The sequence below is a fragment of the Lolium rigidum genome, chromosome 1 (genome assembly GCF_022539505.1).
Source record: "Lolium rigidum isolate FL_2022 chromosome 1, APGP_CSIRO_Lrig_0.1, whole genome shotgun sequence".
Taxonomy (NCBI): domain Eukaryota; kingdom Viridiplantae; phylum Streptophyta; class Magnoliopsida; order Poales; family Poaceae; genus Lolium; species Lolium rigidum.
In genome coordinates this window covers 253,742,586-253,757,991 of record NC_061508.1, presented here as the reverse complement: position 1 = coordinate 253,757,991, position 15,406 = coordinate 253,742,586, and the positions used below count along the sequence as shown (strand labels likewise).

Below are 15,406 nucleotides of genomic sequence, written 5' to 3'. Positions count from 1 at the left end.
CCCGGTCAGGGACCCGGTCGGACCGGCCCATGCGCCGGCCGGTTCCGGTCTGCCACCCGGTCAGCCGGCCTCCCAACCGGCCTGCCCGGCGTGCCGACCGGTCAACCGGACGGCAACCGAGCTCCAAACGAAGAGCCAACAGATCCGGTTGCCGACCGGTCAGCCGGCCTGCAGACCGGGGTGTCCGGCGCTCGGCCCGGTCAACCGGGCAGCAACCGGGCGCCGACCGGATGACCTCGGGGTCCGTCCTACCGACCGGTTTGGACCAGCTGGTCCGGTCTGTGGCCCGGTCTGACCGGGCCCTGGACCGGACGGCCCGGCCCCAGGCCCGGTTGACCGGCTTCCTCGACGGTTGACTCAGCCCAACTTTTCCCCAACGGTTATATTTGCTCTTGGGCTATAAATAGCCCTTCTTCCACCTTGGGCTGAGTAGTTCTTCCCATTCTCTCTCCTCCATTGTTGCATTTGAAGAACTTGCTCTCTCTCTCTTGATTCCTCCCATAGTTATTGCTATTTCTTGAGGGATCTAAGAGAGGAGATCTAGATCTACTCTTCCACCAATCCATTTCTTCTCTAAGTGAGGGGAACTCTTGGGATCTAGATCTTGGAGTCTTTTGTTGACTTTCCCCATTGTTCTTCCTCTCCAATCTCATCCTAGCATTTGTTGTTTGGGTGGGATTTGAGAGTGAAGGATTTGAACACCTCTAGTGTTCTTGCTTTGCATCATTGCATAGTGTTGAGCTCTCCACCACGATTAGTTCGAGTGAGAGACCGTGAGCTTGTTACTCTTGGAGGGTGACCTCCTAGTTGGCTTGGTGATTGGTGCTCCGGTGATCTCTTCAAGAAGATTGTGAAGAGGCCCGGGCTTCTCCTTCGTGGAGCTTGTGAAATGGTTGTGGAGCTTGCCATCTCCGGAGCGGAGGAAAAGCTAACCATAAGGAAAGGGCCATTATCCTTCGTGGGTGTGGTTCGGAGAATAGGGTGAGCCTTCGTGGCGCGGGGAATCCTTCGTGGGACCTCCACTCCTCCAAACGTGACGTACCTTGTTGCAAAGCAAGGGAACACGGGAATACATCCTCGTCTTCGCGTGCCGCGGTTATTTCTATACCCGAGCTCTCTTTCCTTGTGATAGCCATCGTGCTTGAAGTACATATATCTTGCTATCACTTGTGCTACATATATCTTGTGCCTATCTTGCTTAGCTCTAGTTGCTATTGTTACACTTAGTTGAGCTTAGCATATTTAGAGTTTGTGCTTGTAAACTAAACGATAGTTTAATTCCGCATTATTACAAGACAAATCCGTAAGAGTTTTTAATTGCCTATTCACCCCCCCCTCTAGGCGACATCTCGATCTTTCACTTTGTACCAAGCTTCATGTACTTCACTGTCAAGGACTCCATGGTCTGCTAAAGATGCTCAGCATTTATTTTTGGATTTTCTGGTGACCATCACTGCATCAAAGCATGCACCATATTCTTTCTCAGTAACATCATCAAACAACATTCATCCCACATTGAAGCCAAATTGGTGAGGAATTTCATACTGCAAGTACATTAGAGAGAGGGTGAAAGCATCTTACAAATAATATCCATAGCATGGTGTTTCGCATATTACCTGGAGCTATTAATCAATAAAACCTACAACATGGTGCAATCTATTCATTTCAAATAACAAGAAGATTTGGAAGATGAAGATACCATTAAAAATTAAATTTTTTGGATGGTATCTTCGTCGAGGGGTAATTCTCACCAAAGACAATCTTGTTAAGCGTAATTGGCATGGGAGTACTCGATGTGTTTTCTGTCATCACGACGAAACAATCAAACACTTATTCTTCCAGTGCCAGTTCGCGAGATCTATATGGTCAGTCATCCAAGTAGCGTCTACCCTGTATCCTCCGACTAGTGTTGCCAATGTCTTTGGCAATTGGCTTCATGGTGTCGATTCAAGGTTTAAGTTGCTTCTTAGGGTGGGGGCGCTAGCAGTTATCTGGGCGCTTTGGCTATGTAGAAATGACAAGATTTTTAATGATATAAATTGCTCTTTGTTGCAGGTCATCTACAGATGTACAGGTATTCTCCGTTCGTGGTTACCTCTTCAGCGAGTGGAGAACCGAGACCTGTTTACGGAGGTCTGTACACGGTTGGAGGCTACGGCGAGGGATACTTTTTCCCAACATGGGTGGCAGCATAGTCTACGGATAGATGCCCCACCTACTCCTTAGGCGTTATATGATTCATCGTTCCGATATGTATCTCGCCTAGTTTTATTTTTTTATCTTTTTGAACTTGAGACAATAAAACGGCTGTGTGCATCTGGTTATGCAGAGGCTGGATGTAATTGCTTTCAAAAAGTAATAAAGGCATCCTTTATCGAAAAAAAAAGTAATTGGCTAGCCTAAAAAAAAGACTTTTTTTGAGAATGGCGTGGAAACATTCGTTCTCTGTTTTGTTGTCTCAGGCCACAATAAACATGAGAACAATAAACAACACTCTCGGTACCTACCAGGGGCGTAGCTATGTGTATGTCAGGGAGGCCACCGCCCCCCAGACTTGAAAAAAATAGTGAAGAGTATTTTATTTTAGGGTGTTAAATTGGAAAACATAGACTAATTTGGCCCCACAACATTGTGTGTTTTCTCTATTGCCCCCCTGGTAGCTCCGCCACTGGTAGCTACGGAGTACTATCTTGCTTGACAAATGAAAATGCAGTATTAATGTTATTCCACTGAATAAGTTTCACACAGAAAACAGTCATTCAGTTTTTGCATGTAAGTAAATTAAAAAAGATCAGTATAAATCAAAGAGCTTTGTAGCACGTATCAACATTGACAAAAATGAATGTTGAAGAAAAAAATCAAGATCAATGTAACAAACAGCTTCACATCTTCCTAAGATTTTTCATCTCTAGAGATTAGTTAACCTCTGCTTCAGCACCTGAGCAAAATCCTTCCTCGGAACCTCCTCTTCCTGGCGAGCACTAATATTCTTCAGCTTCACCTTCCCGTCCCTTATCTCGGACTGACCAACTATCACCATCCATGGAATTCCTGACTGTGTCGCGTATCTTATGTGGTTCTGCACCTTGGGGCTGAGCTTGATCTCCGCTTTTATCTCAGCCCTCCACAGCTCGCTCGCGAGCTCGGCTGCCAATGTAAGGTCCTTCCCTAGAATCGACAGCAAAACCTCCGTCTCGGTGGTCCGGGTCTCCTGTGATATTAGAATTTTAATCCACTATTCCAATTTGATAACGACTCGATGGAAATTGGCAGGGGCATTGAGGAATATACCTGGTTCTTTTCTTTCTCCTGTTCTTCCATGATCGCAAAGACTCTTTCCATTCCAAGGCTGACGCCAACAGCGGGGACTTGCTTGCCAGCAACAATATCACCCACTAGGTTGTCGTAACGGCCACCAGCTGCAATGGAGCCAACCTATTGCAACAGAGTTATCACATGAATCAAATGAAGAGACATTTCCTTTGTTGGAAAAATGATATTGGATAATGCATCAATGTGCAATAGAAGAAGCAATTGTAAAAATATGATTTGAGGTGATAAATAAGATGGCATGTGTCAGAATCCAGTGTATCAAGTAATCATAGCATAAAATGGCGACTATAACTGAAAACATAAATCAGTGTCTGTATGAAGTAATATGATTTCACAATGTAAAATATCAGACTAACTTGGAACACTAACAAGGTAACAGGTGAGGCAAAGATATGGATGAAAAATTCTAACCTGTGTGGTACCCTTGAACACAGCTTCATATATCACACCAGTATAGTAATCAAGGCCTCTTGCAAGGCTTAAATCAAAACTTATCATGTCTATCGCATTTGCTTTTTCTAGAGCTTTGAATAATATTTCCAGTTCATTTAGTGCAGCAACAGACCCATCGTTCTCAATAAACTTGCTACCTTCCTTTCTGAGTTCCATCAGAACTTGTAGCGGTGGTCCTCTTGTCTTCACTAAATTGCCAATCTTTTCAGCGGTTTCATCTGATACACCCTTCTCTTCAACCTAAGCCAGCACATTGAACAATTAGGACCATGAAAAATAAATCCACACCGAGATCACGCACCATAAAAGTAGACCACTCATCTGAAACGAAGCAGAAAAAGGAGTTCGGATCCTTACCAGTTCCTTCTTCACCTCTTCGACTGTTAGTTTGTCGAGCTTGTCAATACTGGAGCAAACTGTTCTGAACTTCTCAGGGGACACACCACAAATCTCCAGCATTCCATCAAGAAGCTTTCTGTGATTTAGTTTTATCTCATACATGCCAATATCTAGCTTATCCAGCAATTCGGTCAAAACTTTGATAACCTCGAAATCTGCTTGCATGGGCTCGTACACTCCAGCAATGTCAAAGTCACATTGATAGAATTCTCGATATCTTCCCTTTGACGGTCTATCTCTCCTGTATACTTTTGCTATCTGGTATCTCCTCATTGTAGTTATGTGATTATTCATGGCAAGATACCGGGCAAATGGAACAGTCAGATCATACCGCAAAGAGCAGAGCTCACCACCCTGCAGGTTATTTGTTCGTAAGACTTGAAACCATCAGTAATAAGAGAGCTTAATAAATGTAACGTCGGAGTATGCAAGGTACTAACAAAGGAATGACCAAATTATCGAATGCCCTGAATACTAGAAGTTCTACTATGAACCTTGTCCAATATATATACTATATTAATCTAGTAATATAAAGAACTGGCGACACGATGAACAAAACAATTTTTGGGATTTTCTACGAGACAGAACCTTTCCACTAACATTTATTTAAGTATAAAAAGACATTGAAACTGTACCTGATCAGCAAGGTCATATATCAACTTAGAGTCTTCACCATATTTGCTCATGAGGGTTTCTGTCAACTCAAATACAGGTGTATCAAGTGCAACACCACCGTGCATCTTAAACACACCTGTTATTATCGAAAACGCACGCTCCCTTATGGCCATTTGCCGTCCCGCAAAGTCACGTGTTCCCTAAAACGAGTAAGGATGAATAATAAGATAAACGAAGTACAAAACTGACAGACCAAAGATGCTTCTAAAATCTACTCAATGTGTCATTGGAGCTGAAAGACAATGGAGTAAGAAACACGGACAGTGATCCAAATATTTCTTACCTTTGGAATTTTAGGCAATCTCCTCTTCTCTTTTTTGTCCTCTAAAATCCCCTTGAGTTTTTCCACGAGGGTCTCAAATTCAGGGCGCCTGGGATCAAACAGCGACGACAGCTTGGTTCTCCAATCTTGAACCAGTGCTGAGAGTTCACGCCGGGAACATCCTTTCCATACGTGACATGATCCCTGAGCAGCATCAATACAGAAGAATTGCCCTCCGCGCTAGCCCGCGGCTTCTGAATTGTACTGTGGGCGGTTTCGATCACTGCTATGGCCACAGCTGCCTCCCACGCTAGGCAGCCTCTGAGCTTGAGCAAATTTTCGTACACCCGCCGCAGGATCCACCCGGCATCCGAATCTTCCATAAGTTCAGCGAGCGTCCCCTTCAGCTTCAGATCACCAACGTCAATGTCAGCAACAGCAGCAAGTTCCTCCCTGAGCCTGGCGTCGGCGATGCTACCGGCGCAGAACCTCGCTCGTTCGACGCTCATCTTGCACATAAAGTGCGCCGAGGTTGCGAATTGCGTCGCCAGCAGCATCAGAACGTCCTCCTTCCCCTGACCGGCGTCCAGGTCGAGCGCGCGCACTGCCTGACGGAAGTTACCGTGCACGCTGGGCACGTCGGCGAAGGAGTTGGCGGAAGCGGCCTCGCAGGAGAGCGCGGCGACGGCGTCGGCGACGCGGGCGAGGGGGGCCGCGCAGCACACAATCTCGGCTGCGACGGCGGCTAGGCCATCGGCCGTCGGTGAGGCGGGATTACCCATTGCCATTGGGGATAAATAAAGCAGGGCTAGTAGTGGATTCGATGGGGATGTTATAAACTTGGGCTAGTAGTGCATCTCGCGCGCCGTGAAGTCCAATCTTTTGCGCCACTCTCGTTCCTTCCATGCCGCTCGTACAAACATTACTAATTAATTCATCGATCCATTCGATCCGTTCACGCGAATTCGCTCAAAACTTGGCTGCTGCATCCCTTCATTTCCCTCATCTGCCTTCTTGAGCCTGCCGGGCGCGCTTACTAGCATAACAACCGAGATTCAGCGGATCAATTCAAAACGAATGCAACTAAGAACGTGCACAGGGAAAATTACAACTTCCGGTCAAACCCAAACACACGCCGGCCAGCACCACTGCGCCCGTAACATTACACAATCTCAGGTTAACACTAGTACTTACTGCTTCTGCTAGCTATTACAAGAAACCAAAACACCGACATCCAAGCGTAGCCAGTCACCGAATCAATCGACAATGATCATTTCAAATATCAGGTCCGTAAAATTAATCCACGATTGAAACTACTGAGTAGTATATATTCCTGTGTGCTATAGCCACCCAGAATACCAAGAATCAGGAGCCCAAGCACTACGCATTTGTGCTATAGCCAAAACCTAGTCATCGCTACCAATTAGCAGGTCACAAGCTGCTCCACGTATACGTTAAGGGGAGAACCAAAAACTCACCTAACCATGGAAGCATAGAAAAAAGGCCACCACTGCCTGTTTTCACGTCCTAATTAAACTGTCCTAATAATTAAACTGGTTAACTCAATCGAGAATCAATCGAGAATGATCATTTCAATTATCAGGCCGGTAAAAGTAATCTACCATTGAAAGTATATTCCTTTGGTACAAAAATTCAACAGCCCACCATTAATGTATCTTACTGGAAATCAATAAGTTGACTAGTACGTACCACCAGCAGCAGGTATATAATTCAACAATCAAACCACTCAGAATACCAAATATCAAGAGCGCAAGCACTACCCGCAAAAAAAAAAAAAAAAAAAAAACGTGCAAGCACAACTCATCTGTATTATAGCCAAAACCTAGTCATCACTACCATTTAGCATGTCACAGGCTGCTCAATGGCCATGGAGCACGTATACGATACAATGGGTGAACCACAAATTAACTCACCTAAACACAGAGGCATACAAAAAGGCCACCGCTACCTGTTTCCGGGTCCTAATTAAGCTGCTTAACTCAAGTCTTGATCTTCTGTCCATTACTACAGAGGGAATGCCATCAAGTCTCGTGATAGCAGTAGCTAGTCAAATGTAGTCAGCGAGGGACGCGGTGGACCGGCCAGAGCCGCACAAGACCAAGCCTGCAACAACCTCCCCTGCCTGCAGTCACATACACACAAATAAACTTCAGCAAATTTGTACAGCTCAACACAAACAAGCTCTGCTGATGTATACCCACATGAGATCCATATAAACACGACAATGAACACTACAAACATAGCCAATTACCAAAATGCGTATGCATGTACTTGCCATATAAGAAGCCAAATGATATTAAGTGCATAAGGCAGGAGCAAAATACAATCATATTCAGTGGAAACATGCTAACATGTAGAATTCAGAATCAAGGGTATCATTTTGTTCTTACCATGTTGCGTAGCTACAGCTAGATAACAAAAACCACCCAGTGAGCCAACCGAACCTAAGCATGCCATCTAATCAAATTTCCTAACGACAAAATATAGTGTCCATTGTAGATCACCACATAATACTAAACCAAAGCAGTGCCAGTACAACCACACCACCAGAATCCTAAATAAGAAGAGACAAGTGAGGACCATGATACTCACCTAAACCCGCCAATTCGAAGAAGAGGGCCACAGCTGCCAGATGGCTGGATCCAGCGGCCATGACTACCTTCTAGCCAGCTGCACATCCACTTATTCCCTGAGATTCGAAAACACAAAGATAAAGCAAGTGGTCAGGAACTGATCCAATTCGAAAAGGAAATACTACAGCTAGAGAACATTCAAGTCAGGCAACAATTTCCAAGCTAGACATACAGGGTACATGTAGATGTCATTTCCAAGCAAGGCTGATATATAACACAGATGATCCATAAAATTAGCAGAATTAATTCATCGTTCCTGAGATAATATTAACCAACAGAAGCACAGGCATTTCAAACAAGGAACAACAGAATCAATTCATCCTTATAAGGTGGCAACATTTGTGTTGACTCACAGAAATTAAACTGCTTTGTTGAACTAGTGGTCCAGATCAGCTCCAAAGAGCTTGAGGTTCTGCCCACATTTAATAAAAACTACAAGATCAGCTCCAAGTCAGGTTTAAGCTTCACAGTTCACATTCATCAAGTCGACCAAACAACAAGTTCAATAAACTTAAGGATAATCTAAAACTAGTGCTACAGATGGTCAGAATGTCAACTTCTTTCTTGTTAACACAAAAAAATTACTAGAACTACAAACCATTTCCAAGTCACAAACAAGAAACAACTTAGGTGCAGATATCACTCTTTCGAGATAAGCAGCAACATCATAGGCATTTCAAACAGGCAAAAACAGAATTAATCAATCCTTTTAAGGTGGCTGCATTGTCTTGACTCACAAAAGATTTAACTACTTTGTGGAACTAGTAGTGCATATCAGCTACAAAAAGCAGCAGCTCGGTTACATGACCGCATATGGTTGTGCACCTCACATGTTAGAAAAGGAAACCAGGATTATTATGCACAGCACATACACCGATCACAAGAACATTTACTCAACAAACGTCATGAGATGGCATATAAGAGATCTAGGGTTCAAGCAACCTAGAAAATACAAGCAAATACAAGCATATTCAGTGGAAGCAAGGAACATGCTAGCATGTAGAATTCAGAATCAAAGGTATCATTTTGTTCTTACCATGTTGCGCAGCTACAGCTAGATAAAAAAAAACCCAGTGAGCAATCCAACCTAAACATGCCATGTAATAAAATTTCCTAACTATACAATATAGTGTCCATTGGAGATCACCACATAATACTAAACCAAAGCAGTGCCAGTACAGTGTCAAGACAACCACACCACAAGAGTCCTAAATAAGAAGAGACAGGTGAGGAACATGACACTCACCTAAACCTGCCGAGTCGAAGAAGAAGGCCGCCACTGCCAGCCAGATCCGGCGGCCATGACTACCTCATAGCCAGCTGCACATCCACTTATTCCCTGAGATTCGAAAACACAAAGATAAAGGAAGTTGCCAGGAACTGATCCAATTCTAAAATTCTTACTAAAGGAATTAATAAAGCTAGAAAACATTCCAGTCAGGCAACAATTTCCAAGCTAGACATCCAGGGTACATGTAGATGTCATTTCCAAGCGAGGCAACAATTTCTCTACTGTCTACAAAGTCAATTCATACTGGAAAAATAAGCCCTTTCTGCAAACAATGAGCACAATTACTCTTCAACACTAGAAGCTTTGCCAACATATTAAGCAGTATTAAATCATCCTTCCCGAGATAATATTAAGCAACAACAGCACAGACTTTATAAGGTAGCAGCATTTGTGTTGAATCACAAAAATTAAACTGCTTTGTTGAGCTAGTGGTCCAGATCTTCTCATTCATCAAGTCGACCAAACAACAAAGTTCAACAAAAACTTAAGGATAATCTAAAACTAGAGCTACAGAAGAATGTCTATTTCTTTCTTATTAACACAAAATAAAATACTAGAGCTACAAACTGTTTCCAAGTCGCAAACAACTTAGGTGCAGATATCGAGCTTTCTGAGATAAGCAGCAACATCATAGGCATTTCAAACAGGCCAAAACAGAATTTAATCCATCCTTTTAAGGTGGCTGTATAGTCTTGACTAACAAAAGATTTAACTACTTTGTTGAACTAGTAGTCCGGATCAGCTCCAAAAAGCAGCAGCTTGGTTACATGACCGCATACACTTGTGCACCTCACATGTTAGAAAAAGAAACCAACTACTCAACAAACATCATGAGATAGCATATAAGTGATCTAGGGTTCAAAGCAACCTAGAAAATAGAAGGAAAACAAGTTTATGATCAAATATACATATAAAGAGTTGCAAAATACTAAAGTATGATCAAGAATTAGGCTCTTAAGCCATCATGGTAAATATAAGCGATGTACAAACTGCAACAATTCAAAAACGAACAAGATTTTGAATTGTTGCTATGTTTCGCTACTTTTTCTTGCTGTTTTCGATGTGAGTTGTGAAATCAATTGCCATCAACAAGCAGAAAAAAGGCTTAAGGCTTATACTACGCAAAGGTGACATAGGGCAAAAATCATTTGAGGCGCGGAAAAGATAGGCTGCTTCATTGATGTGATATTGAACTACCACAGGCAATGCAAATATTACAAACCTGAATCCGGTGCCAGCATGATATGCTGCTCCAGGGATTTGATCCCGACTTACCGCACATAAGAAACCATCACGCAATGAAAACAGAGACTAACTGAAGCATTCATTCAGGCGTAGTGTTCTTCACCAAAAATATGAACAGGGTATTGCAACAATTCCAACAAAACCCACTGCCATCAAACCATCATATTTTCCAAAAAAAATTCATATCAAACCTACTCCATCCGAAACGCACCTAGATGGGCATGCTATCACAGCGAAAATAGAGGACAAATAAGAGGAACCAGAAATTTACCAAAGCCCACGGAATTGAAGACGATGCCCACCAGCTGCCATAGCATTCCGCCGCAGTGAACTCACGGGCTGGTTTGCACTCTTGCAAGGAACACCTACAACGAACATCCATGCAAACCCAGGTGAATTTCCTGTAGCCGCGAAAATTTCTTCAGATGTACATCCAGGGGAAATTTGAACCACGCAGCACTAGTATGAAAATCTAGATTTAACTAGAGCAATGTATCTTGCAGCAGTATCATACAAGATTGGGTGACGGACAAGGTGTCGATTGTAGCGCTAGGACAGGGGAAAATTAATTTCGACCTTTGGATGGCGATAGGTATTCCTGGGCGGCAGCGTGGATGTGGGGATTCCGTGGCGAGCTCTTGCAGGTCGTGAGCGCGCTTCGTCCGGCCATCACGGCCGCGTCGAGCGGCCTCCCGAGGATGCCGGCGAGCGGGATGCCGGAGCTCGCCCGCGGTGGCGGACTTGGAGGTTCCCTTGGACGAGCAGCGACCCCCATGGCCGCTGAATCGACGGCAAGGGCCAGCCACACCGCGCGGGGCGGGCGTCGTCGTCCTGGACCCCGGCCTGCAGTCCCGGCTGCAGGTCGGGGATGCAGTAGGCTCGGCGACGCTAGCATCAGTCCGTCCTCCCGTCTTCCTGCGCCGGCCGCCGTCCTGCAGGGTCGCGGTCACGCCGCCGCCGGAAAGGAGACAGCTTTTCGTGGCGGCGCGATTAGGGGCTCGGGAGGGCTTCGTCGGCGGGGAGAAGGCGCCGGAGCTTCGTCGGCGAGCGGCGGCGGCATGCGTGGGCGGGGGAGTTGGGTGAGAGAAAAGGGGAGGAGAATGGACTGGTTGGGGACTTGTGCGTCCGTCCCTTGGTTTTCATGTTCTTCTATTGTGTACTCAACAATAACAACAAGTGATGTATCGCATGCAATAGTACGTACCTAGCTCTTTTTTTTCACTACCTAAAAATACTAGTGTTGAATCCTCCTAGTTGCTACGTATGTTAATTCGGAAAAAAATTAGTTACTATGTATGTTCATAAAAATATGTGACATGTTTTTCTAAATTGGAATGCATCTAGATGTTTTTTAGTGTATACATATCTTCGAATTTAGACAAATCCTTTTATGAATGGAGAGAGTACATATTATGATTTCACCATTGAGAATTATGGATGGATATGTGCTATATACATAAGCATCACATCACATCATGACATGTATATATGCAAACCGTCTCGAACGATCCTACTACTCTGTGCTAGCTCGCGATGAAGTCGACCAAGCCGAGATAAATCTCCCTAGACCTAGAAAATAGAACATATACATAAAACCTAGGCCGTGAACCACTTTGAAGTGGCATCTCATATGAAACCCTAGATTTACACCTAAGCTGGCAATTTGATCCATGGGCACACCCGACCCGAATTGGCGGGGTATGGGTTAGCAAGTTTTCCCATGGGCAATACCCACGGGCGACATGATTAGCCATGGGAAGGATATGGGCACGAGTTTATACCAACGGATGACTCGTGGGTCGCCCTATTATTGTTTTCAATTAATAATATGTGCATATAAGGGTGGCATAAAGAGGAAAATCAATACACAAATCTGAAGTGGCACCTCATTCGCAAACATAACTTCCCTGGAGGATGATTTCATAATTATAGCACAAAATTCTCACTTCGAGGCCACGATCAACTCTTATAAGGACTTGTAGTCCTTTTGAGGTTTTCATGTTCCCAATACCTACACTGTCACAAACAAATACATGAGCACTTGGAATCGATCATGACTTTAGAAGTAAACAAGGGGTAGGCACCACGAGGCACACAAAATAGGGTTTCGCTTAAAACCGTGAGAGGAAGGGTCAAAAATATCCCCTTGTTGCATTGGGTACTTATATGGGTATAAAAGTGTGGCGTGAAGAGGAAAAGCCAAGATATAACTCTGAAGTGCACCTCTTTCGTAAACACGACTACCCGGAGGAGGAAGATTGCAGACTTATAGTGTTAAGCTCCCATTTCGAGGCCTCTGTCCCAACTCTTGTAAGCACGTGGGATCCTTTTGACGTTCTCATGTTTATAGGACCCACACTAACACACACACAAAAGATAAGCTTCACATGGAATCACCACTTTGGATGAAAGATAGGGGTACATTCCATGCGGACCACAAAACAGGGTTTCACCTGGAACTGGGTAGGAATGATCGAAATCCCTACCCCTGTTGCATGGAATCCTATTATGGGCATAAACAAATGGTGTAAATAGGAAAATCGATTACACAACTCCAAAGTGGCACCTCTTTCTCAAACATGACTACCCCGGAGGAAGATTTTAGACTTATAGTGTTAAGCTCCCACTTCGCGTCCCAACTCTTGTAAGAACGTGTGATCCTTTTGACATTTTCATGTTTATAGGACCCACACTAACACAAAAAAAAATAAGCTTCACATGGAATCACCACTTTGGATGAAAGATTGGGGGTACACTCTATGGGGACCACAAAACATGGTTCACGACACCTAGGCTGGTGTAAAGAGGTAAATCGATTACACGACTCCGAAGTGGCACATCATTCACAAGCATGACTATCTCGGAGAAAGATTTTAGAATTACAGTAGAAAACTCCCAGTTTGTAGCCAGCGGCCCAACCACCAGTCTGTATAGTTAGTGGCGCATGTCATTTCTACAACGCTACTGTTAATTATAATGGCGTTGCAAAAAAGTTAAACGCCACCACTAAGCTACTACTGGTAGCATTGCGTTAGAAACGAAACACCACCACTAGGTGGGGCAGCATCTTGACCAAGCAAAATATAATATGGTATTGTACGCCACCATTGTTTTGGTAGTAGTGGCGTTAGGTTGTACTGGTGGCGTGAAAATGGAGGTACATATATCATGCATGTTGTGGTTGGTTTTGTTAAGACATCTCCAACGACCCGACGTATTTTAAAATGTGTCGCCGCGAACGGTCCGATTATTTAGTCGCCCGCACTTTTGCGTCGGCCGTGGAGATGCTCGTCTCCCTAGTCCATCATGTGAATAGTACTTTCCTAGTTTTTCTTGTTTTGGTTGTACGTGCTTTCAAGAAATTTGTTAAATATCAAAGAAGTAAATCTGCTGAAAATTTGCCTCTCTAATTTTCGTATAGCTAAGCTAGCCCAAGAAGTTAGTGGGCCGGCCCAATAAGGATGTGGGTCCCACTTTCCTGTTATTGGACCGACTCATTAAGCAAGTGGTGTCCACCATTTATCAAGTGGGTTGGCCCAACAAGTTAGTGGGCCGGCCCAATAAGCATGCGAGTCTCACTTTCCTGTTACCGGGCCGCCTAGTTAGTAGGTGGGGTCCACCATAAAGCAAGTGGGCTGGCCCAACAGGATAGTGGGTCGACCCAATAATAAAAGTGGGTCCCACTTTCCTATTACTGGGCCGGCCCAGTTAGTGAGTGGGGTCCACTGAAAGGATCGTATGCCGCACCTAGAGGGGGGGGTGAATATGTGCTAACCAATTTTTAGTTCTTTTTCAATTTAGGCTTGACACAAAGGTAAATTCTCTAGATATGCAACTAAGTGAATTTACCTATATGACAAGGTTATCAACTAGGCAAGATATAGCTACGCAATATATAAGAGATAGAGTGGGATAGAGGTAACCGAGAGTGGAGCACACGATGACACGGAGATGATTCCCGTAGTTCCCTTCCTTTGCAAGAAGGTACGTCTACGTTTGGAGGAGTGTGGTTGCTACGAAAGCCAAACCAACGACCACGAAGGCTTCACTCGGATCTCCGGTGAGCAACGCCACGAAGGCCTAGCCCACTTCCACTAAGGGATTTCCTCGAGGCGGAAACCGGGCCTTTACAAGGTTCTTGGGGCACACATCCACAACCAAATTGGAGGCTCCCAAATCTGTTACAACACAACAATCAACAACAATACATCAACACAAATCAACTAGGGAACCAAATAGGAACACTAGCATGAGATCCCTCAAACAAGAGAGGGGAAATGAAGAACGCTTCGGTGAGGATGTAGATCGGTGTCTTCTCCTTCGAAACTCCAAAGATCAAGAGATTTGGTTGGGGGAGGAAGGAGATCTTGTAAATCTTGACTTTCTTGAGGTGGCTCTAATGGAGGTGGCTTGGCGAATTCTTGTGCAATGATTGAGCAAGCAACCAAGGTAGAAGAAGGGGGTATTTATACCCCCTCTCAAAATTGAGCCGTTGCTGTTCCGGGGGGCCGGATAATCCGGCCTAAGTAAGGGCCGGATAATCCGCCCCCCCCGGATAATCCGGCCATCGGGACAAAAGTGTGACATTGTCCGGCCAAATGTCCGGCCCATAGCCAGAGAAGCTTTTCTTCCAGTCCTTAGCCAAAAACAGGGGGGCCGGATATTTCCAAAATATCCGGCCCGGATAATCCGGCCCTGGTACAATACGGGACATTATCCGGGCAAATGTCCGGTCCCCATACGAGCCGCATTTCCTCGAAGACTTAGCCAAAACCGGGGGCCGGATATTTCAACAATATCCGGCCCGGATTATCCGGCCTGGCCAACTTTTTCTGAATTCTTTTGACAGACGATCAAATCCAACACACATGAATAAATATCTATGTAATCCCTGTATCACTTAAACAAACATTAGTGTATCATATATATTGGCATCAAACACACAAAACATAATGTGAGAGATGTTCTTTCAATCTCCCCCTTTTTGGTGTTTGATGATAATATACGGATTTGCAAGAGAATCACTATAGAGACAAGCATGATGGCAAAACATAGAGGCACTCCCCCTACATGTGTGCATATAAGTAATTTGCA

The 15,406-nt window shown here is 44.4% G+C and overlaps 1 long non-coding RNA gene and 1 pseudogene across 1 annotated transcript; both read right to left on the bottom strand.

Annotated features, from left to right (window-relative positions):
• Positions 1-2,765: 2,765 nt before the first annotated feature.
• Positions 2,766-5,910, bottom strand: LOC124657554 (annotated as a pseudogene).
• Positions 5,911-6,721: 811 nt separating this feature from the next.
• LOC124692718 lies at positions 6,722-11,002 on the bottom strand. Its single transcript, XR_006999653.1, has 5 exons — positions 10,889-11,002; positions 10,584-10,677; positions 9,023-9,115; positions 7,736-7,832; positions 6,722-7,265 (listed from the first exon to the last, which is right to left on the bottom strand). It is a non-coding gene; the product is annotated as an uncharacterized LOC124692718 (long non-coding RNA).
• Positions 11,003-15,406: the final 4,404 nt, after the last annotated feature.